General features: G+C 38.7%; 1 long non-coding RNA gene across 2 annotated transcripts; it reads left to right on the forward strand.

The window, feature by feature from the left end:
- Positions 1–1,615: 1,615 nt before the first annotated feature.
- LOC309711661 lies at positions 1,616–4,198 on the forward strand. 2 transcript variants are annotated; one of them, XR_014278061.1, is made up of 5 exons: positions 1,616–1,666; positions 2,364–2,429; positions 2,774–2,929; positions 3,382–3,474; positions 3,764–4,198. It is a non-coding gene; the product is annotated as an uncharacterized lncRNA (long non-coding RNA). The 2 variants fall into 2 exon arrangements; XR_014278062.1 differs by lacking the exon at positions 1,616–1,666 and adding an exon at positions 1,774–1,822.
- The last annotated feature ends 4,155 nt before the right edge of the window (positions 4,199–8,353 follow it).

The raw sequence follows: 8,353 nt of genomic DNA on the forward strand, positions 1-8,353 counted from the left end.
CACACCGCTCCACCTGCAAAGCGATGGCTTGGTTGAGCGCTTCAACCGCGCGCTGGGCACCCAGCTCGCCATTCTCACCAGCCGCCACCAGCGGGATTGGGACCGACATCTGCCCCTGGTCCTTTGGTCGTATTGGACTGCGGTTCAGGAGTCCAGCCAGTGCACACCTGCCGCTCTGATGTTTGGACAGGAGCTCCGGACGCCTGTGGATCTGGTGTTCGGGTCCCCCCCGAGCCGGAGATCGATGGTGGGCCAGAGATGGACTACTACAGGAGGCTGAGGGAGCGGCTGCAGGTGGTTCATGACTACACCCGCCAGGCCCAGGCCAGCGCTGGAGTATGACAGAAAAGAGCCTACGACACCAAGTGTCGAGGGGGGGTTTTCATGCCTGGTGACAAGGTTTGGGTGTACTGCCCGGTTCGCAAGAGAGGAGTGTCCCCCAAACTCTGCAGTCACTGGCAAGGGCTGGCGGAGGTCGTGGAGCGGCTAACAGAAGTGGTGTACCGTATCCGCATGCCGGGCCCGGGGCGCATGGTGGTGTTGCACTGGGACAGACTCTCACCGTACCGACCGCTTGCTCCAGCAGACGCTGGAGCAGGGGATGCTGGTGGCACCCCATGCTCTGAACCGAGTGACTTTTCGAGAGATCGGCCGGTGCGCCAGAAGAAGACACCTGGACATTTGTAGGACTTTGTGTTGGGTAATGGGGTTGTCGGGGACGACTGACCCCTTAGGTGGGGCTATGTAGTGGGTCAGGGCTGTTCGGGGTTTTGTTTTGACAGTTATGTTTTGTTGTTCTGTTGCCATGGTTACAGGTGACCCTCTCTCTGCGACTGTGTGTTTCCGGGTGAGAGAGCGCCTTTATTTGTTGTTGTGGTGGTGTGCTGGTCTGCCTGTGTTAATAAACGGCTGTGCGCCCTGCCTAGCTCACGGGAAGCAAGACCAAATGATATCTCCGTCTCCTCCTTGTCTGAGCTCGCCACAATATTAATGAAAGGTGAAGTTGGTGTGCTGGCAAAACAGCTAGTTAAACTCACTAGTGATTTCTAAGAGAAGATCTGAAAGTTCATCTTGTTTTATTAAACTTGATTTGAGATCTCAATTTCATTAAAGCTTCCCTTGCTTACACCTTGACACTCTGCACTCCAGCTTCTCTATGTAACATGTTGGTCAGGTAAGAGAAAACCTGCATGTTACAATGACAAATGATAGACGCTCATCTACTTGCTGACACTTGCTGTGTTTCCATTGGTTGTACTTGATCTTGAGTAATGAAAGTGGTAGCTTGCCTCAGATTCTTGCCTCCTGTTACACTCAAAAAAATGAATGAGGTGGATTGTTCAGTGTATATTAATTATTTATTTTCATTTTACTTAAAACATATGTTTTTGTTAAGTTAACATATGTTTTTCTAATCAAGTCTACGTAATTGTGTCTATTATTCAACGTACATAATACTAATGTGTTACTTGATCGCATAACATTTAAGTTAAGTCAATTAGGATCGATATACCTTGTATATCCACAAGGTGGCAGTAATGCAAAAACAGTTGTAATGAAACCGCGCAGAACAAGAAGGTTTCACGGCTTGTGCCTGCTCATGCGCAAGACTTCAAATTTAACTGAAAAAGTCTGTTTTGGCGCCAAGCTGCTGTTTCTTTGAGAGGTAAGACCACTTTTTTCTTTGACTATGTTGTGTAGTATCTATATGTCCAGCATGGTTATATTTTGCGTTTGTCTTACAAGCCATGTTATATCGTTTGCGTGTGCTTGTTTTACATTAGTTTTACTGGGTCCTGGACATGCTTATTTTGTGGACTGTGTAAGAAACATTTTTATTGTTTTTTGTTTTATTAAGGGATTAGCTACAGGGGTTCATGGGGTTATTCTTTCAAGGGGTTATTTTTCCATTTGCTTTCTTGGGATTCCTTTTCTGTAATCCGAGAGTCGGAAATATCGAATAGGATAGCAAGGATAGCATAAAGTGACATTTAAAATCCAAAAAGTCAAGGGCGAAAGCCACTGTGACACCATTGTTCTGCTCTATCAGTAATCTGTATTATGTAAAAATGGTCTGTAAATACAGCATGTTTCCTAGCGGAGTTATACATATCAATGTAGTTATAAATTACAGTTTGTGAAAGTACACACTTAATTTTTTTAATAAAATTATTCAAGACATATGAGTGGACAGACAATGGAGGTCGACAGACCTGGTGATAATTGCTTCTATAGAAAGTTAGCACATGGCAGTGTCAATCTCTTGCTTTTCTTCTGAGTAGTATTTTATTTAGTTGTAATTCAAACAATAATTTGCTTCTTGAAATTAAGGAATTAATTTTTTTTTTCTTTATAAATCTCAGATCCTGCCTTTACCTGCTCCCTCCTATACTGATGTGGTGTATGTGGTATTGCTGAGCTTGTATGTGGTATGTGAACTGTTATACTTTTAAAAACAAAACTGTTTTATAAGTTAAGTTTTCTTTTGTGACCCATCCCATGCCCCTGTTATTTCTTCTCCACATCTGAACCATGGTTGCAGTTCAAGGGCCTGAGGCATGAAATTCTTTTCAGATCAGCTGTGATCAATATTTTTTGGAACTTGATAAATAACAATAAAAGCTGTAATGGCTCCATTAGCATTTTGTGTAAATGTTTGTGTTAAAATTATAGCTTTAATGAGGTCTTACTACATTAGTTTTAGTTTGTATATGTGTACATATAGTATGTATATTTACAGTACAGTATGTTGTGTTTGTTGACATATTTTCAGGTGGAAGCAGAATATGTGAGGATTACTACTGCTGCACATGTTCCAAGGCTTTTTACACAACTTGACCAATACACTGACCAGCTCATAAAAGTCTTCAAGAAAAAAGGAGGCGTTGCAGGGAAGAAAATTAGACAAACTTTGGCCCCAGCCACACAGGTGCGTTATTCTGTTGGTAGCAAAATATTATGGCTAATAAGATCATTTTCAAATTTAAACAGCTAGTGTATGGTAGCTGCACAGTGCACTTACATTTATATTAAGCAAGACAAAGTTTGGTACTCAAAACGTTGGAAAATTAAAATTACCTAAACATATGTAAAATCTGATCCCTTGATTTAGGTTAAACCAGAAGTGAATGTTTTTATGTTATGTTTTGAATGCAAAAAAGATGATGTATTAGTTTGTCTTTACCTCCATTATGGACATATATAATGTGGTGGAAACCCTGCCCAACAGGTTAACTATTCATGTCCATGTGATGATTAGTTGGTCTTGTGTACATGTCTATCTGTGCAGTGGATATGTCATTCATTTTGCGTATAATGTGAGTTTCTGTCATCCTAAAGTATATCTGTTTTCTCTTCCTGTATCTCTGCCACTCTCTACAGAAGGAAAGTATTGAAAAGGGGAGGGAGTGTGTCCTCAGGGCACTACCTTTTTACCTGAATGAAGACCCAAGCATCCTCTTCAAAGAATAATTGGTTGGTAATTTTAGTTTAGTTTTTTATCTGTATTAAACCAAATTTTGAATAACTAATGTTGTTGCATGTTGTTGTTGTTGTAATTTGCATGGAACCTGTTTAAATGTTTTGGGAAATCTTCTTGTATACCCAAACTATTTATATTTATCGTTGAATCTGTAGTCTGAAATAGTGGCGCACTGGGGTGCATGTTCCTAATATTGTGTTTACGTCATTAAAGGGTAGCTTTGGCCCTTTTTCTTTCTTTTTTTAAAACTGGATGCCATTTTTCTATGTTTTTGTGTCTAAGCTACAGCTGTTCAGAGGGAGCTGGAACAAATTACCCTTGCTATCTTTACCATCGAAAGAGCTGATGCCAGCACTCCTCCAGCCGATGTGGGTGTAAGCGCCAGACGTCTGCTTTATATTTTTATTTACGATTGAGTTCATGTTTGTTTTATAATTCATAGATTCATTACATAAGTCATCTTTTCAGGATTAATAAATGTGAAAATATATGTGTTTACACAAAGTAATTTTAAGTCACTGTTTTGGGATTGGAACCTAAAAGGGGGTACCTCTCACTTTAATTATGTAAGTGCAATAGTAGCATGAAACCCTGTGTGAGAGGGAAGGGGAGGAGCATGGACAGAGAGGTTAGGAGTCTCACGGTTTTCTGACCGTGTGCACAGCTAGTTCTGGATAACTGCTATTTTTTGGAACTTTCATGTTTTTTAGGAAGGAGTTCATTGTTACATCTTCCGTTTGTAATAAATAAACAGTCTTCAAATCATAATGCAACTGGAAGCATTTCTTTTGGAAACCAGGAACACGCGTCAGCCATAGACTCTTCTTTTTTTGAACTTGGTTTATTGGAAATTACCCTACAGTGGGTATAACCATCTAGTGTGTCCTGCATGACCTGGAAGACCTGGCCTCTGCATGTGCACTCTTAATGGGTGGGATATATGCACTGAATCTCAGTTAACCTCAAGACTGAAAGCTAAGAGACAATCAAAAGTATTGAGATTTAAAGGATTTAATTGAGAGATGATACTGCACCAGAAATGTTGAAGGGTGGTGTGTATATTAGCGTTCAAGGCATATTGTTATGAGGTGGAAATATGTTCATATTCAGTTTGTGTTACATTGTGTGCATTGTAAAGGTAATTGCAATACATACTAAAATTAAGGGTAAGTTAGGAGGTTGATCTGATATCCTCGTGTTGGTGTTGTTCCCAGATCATCATACTAAATGTTGTTCCAGGATCAACATTGCAAGTGACCAATCAGAATGTTGTGACGTCATACTTTTGCGACTTCGGGAAAAACCGGCGTAAAACAAAAAACTGTACTTAAGCTGCGTGAAACCGCCTCTGTCCGCCGATCAACGGACCCTGACCCTGACCCTAACCGTAACCCTTTAATAAACAGTAAGCAGAATTGATATTGTCCTTGCAACATTGGAATTTCATAAATGCACGAATGGCTTGGCGCGCAAAAGAATAACGTCACAACAATGTGACAACATTTTCATGATGGTCTGGGAACAACACCAACACGAGGATATCAGATCATCCAAGTTGGGAATGCAGGATGAATGTATATTTTGTGGACTTTTAAAGACGAACAATTGTTTCCATGTTAAAATGTTTACATCTGAAGTTTTTTGCCCAAACACTAGTAAAATAAATGTTGACAGTGGCAAGTGTTAAATGGTTACTGCTGTGCTGTTGCAAAAAAACTGAACGCTGACAAGCTGTTTTATTGTTAGACCATAATGTTGGCATGTTTTGTTAAAGTTTTATTTGGGATGGTGATATAATTTTCTTTGATTGCTAATATCAGTGGACTATTTATTATTATTATTATTATTATTATTATTATTATTATTATTGTTGTTGTTGTTACATTTTTTTTTTTTTAAATTGTGGCTGTTGAGGTGGACACTTCACTTTGCATTGTTAAAGGAAAGCACTTCATTGGCATTGTGTTACTGGACTGACCCTAAGCAATCATTGCAAATAGCAACTTTGCTATCCATTTTAGACACTAAAAGAAAAAAAACACTCACAGACCTTACTAGCATCACATGTGCATAACTCAAGTGTCATCTTATCAATGTGTTATGTGATCTTCAATGCGTTTTTTTTTTTCTCTTCTATTTCTGGTAGATACAGACATTTAATTTAAAGTCTTGATGTTGCATCTGTCTACATACTGTTAATTACTAACCCTAATGAGCTGCTGTGTTTTATTTTGGACTGGGTTTACACAAATGCTCACTGAATGTGTTGGCAATAAAAGAAATTTTAAAAAATAAGTTGGATGTACTTAATTCATTTGTGTGGAACCTGTTGACAAAATAGATTTATGTAAAACTAATTAATAAAGCACAAGGTGGCTGAAAATGTAATATTTGAATTAATCTAACTTAAATTTAACATTTTACTGCCACAAATAAGAAATGTGTTGAAGTAACTAAACTATCTAACCTGAAAATATATCATCTATGTTCATACAACAGAACTTGATTTAGGTAGTCTTAAATATGTCTTGTTAATCTTAAGTAGTTTTTTTAAATTAGATGAACTAAAGATTTTTGCTTTAAACTAACATAATTCAATTTCGTGGAACCTGTTGACAAAATAATTTTAATTAAAGTCAACGTTTCATTTTTTTGAGTGTAGTTTACTATGAAAGATAAAGGGTTTATTCACAATGCACATGCGAGGGTAACTAGAAAAACACTACTGGCTTCTCAGCTTGACAAGCTCCAGCCATGGTTAGCAGAACATGGACGAGCCTGTGAAATGGAGGCTACAGTTTCCAGTGGGATCCAGGGCAAGCAGAGTTTCCATCAGAAATAGCAAACTGTGGCCAGAAGATGGCAGGATGCATATGGATGCATGAAGGCAAGAAGCTTTATGACAGAATATTGTTTGAAATGAAAGGAGAGGGGTCATTTTCATTTTGGTACATATTAATTCATCTCTATTTGTCGATTTCACTAGGCAAGCACGCCCTCCTTGTCCTGATATAACACCACTAATACTGTGCTTAACAAATTTAAGATTTTTACCATAAAATTGTGGCTTCAAGTCAGAAAATTCAGTAATTTTTATTTTTAAACAGGTTTTTTATGCAGCTATAATATATTTTTGTTTTCCTATTTTTACGACAGATTGTGTACTCCCAACAACTCAAAGCATTTATGAATGCAGAAATGCTGACATGAAAATTGTTGGTTCAGTGGGTGAAAATGCTTTGTTATCAGCTACAGCAGCAGAAGACCACACCAGGTGTCCCTCCTGTAAGCTAAGAAAAGAAAACTATAATTCACAAGGGCTCACTAGAACTGGTCAACAAAACACTGCCTCGTCTGATGAGCCTCAATTTCTGCTGCGAAATCTGGATGCATAAGTCAGCACCTCTCATGAACACATAAAAGCAGGGTGGCAGTATAATGATGTGGGAAATATTTTCTTGGCACACACTGGGCAGCCTTAGTGCCAACTGAACATTTTTAAATGTCATAGTCTTTACCTGAAAACACGTCGCTTTATAACCGCACTCTCCCCGTCTTTCATTGGCTGCTTCCAGCAGGATACCACACACTCAATGTCAATGTCAGTACTTACACTGAGACACTCACAGCGTAGTAATGTACAGCATTTACACTGAGCCACATGGAACTGTGAACCCAACTCATCCAACTTGTTTTTGTTTTTTGGTTTTTTACACCTGACACCTGCTCACCTATTCACTACCTTATTACAGTTTCATCCTGATACAGAATAGCGGTTTAATTTCTTTCTTTCTTTTTTTTAAAATACTTAACATTTTCTCAGGCAGTCGCCAGTCCCATTTGGACACTCGTATTGAAAAGACTTTGATAAGAAAATTATGGACTCTGCCTTTTAGGTCATGTTTGCATTTCATGATAGAGCAGTTTTGGGGCACATAAAATTTCCTGTTTAGCAGGATACATAAAACACCGTTACCTGGGTTGGGACTTGCAATTCACTACGATTCATTTGAGGCAAACCTTTTACTGACACACTTGGCATTTCTCATCTCATTATTGGGGCTGATTATAATTCACAGGCTATATTAAATGCCAGAGAAAGGGCAGTCATTGTTATGCAAATGTTAAGCATAGAGTGTGTTCTTTCATTTGGATTTAGGATTTTTTCCCTCTGTCTTTAGTTGCCTGAAAAAAGAAATAGCAATAACAATTTAATAGTTTGTTGAAAACACAAAGACTACCTGAAGCATGATTATCTCATCAGTAATCAGCTGTAAGAATAGAGCAGATATTAGAAATCAAGTCAGTCACTGACTTGGATTTCTGTTATCAAGTCCTGCTCATGACTGTACAATCAACCTTACATTGACAGTCCTTGGGTAAATTACACCCTAAAAGGCCTGAGCTGGAATCATTTTGAAAAAGAAATGAATGAACCACTATAGGCAGCATGGTCCGGTGACTATGTGATGTCTGATGTGGAGGTCAGAGAGCGGTCCATATGGCAGGGGGAGACTGGCTGACCATGTTCAATGTAGCATGGACAGCAACATAGAGCTCTAGTCACTACTAACCAGCCATGAAGTTTCCATTAGACTCTAATAGGTTAAATAGCAGAAGGTTTTGGACAGTGCAGAGCTGAAAAACCACACTTTTTACTGCTGTGTATTTATTTCATTATAATTTTTTCTGTATAAAGAAGTGACTTCAAAAATGGTCAGATGTGCCAATAAAAAAAACATAAAATAGAAAGATGTGGAGAAGATGTGGAGGTTAATGTAAACAAGATCTATTTTTAAGTTTCATGTAGGGTTTCCTTCAGACAGTTCTTTGTTGTAGAGAAAAGACAATTTGCATTTATGCCCAGCAGAT

This window comes from Aulonocara stuartgranti, assembly GCF_965226115.1.
Source record: "Aulonocara stuartgranti genome assembly, chromosome: 7".
NCBI lineage: Eukaryota > Metazoa > Chordata > Actinopteri > Cichliformes > Cichlidae > Aulonocara > Aulonocara stuartgranti.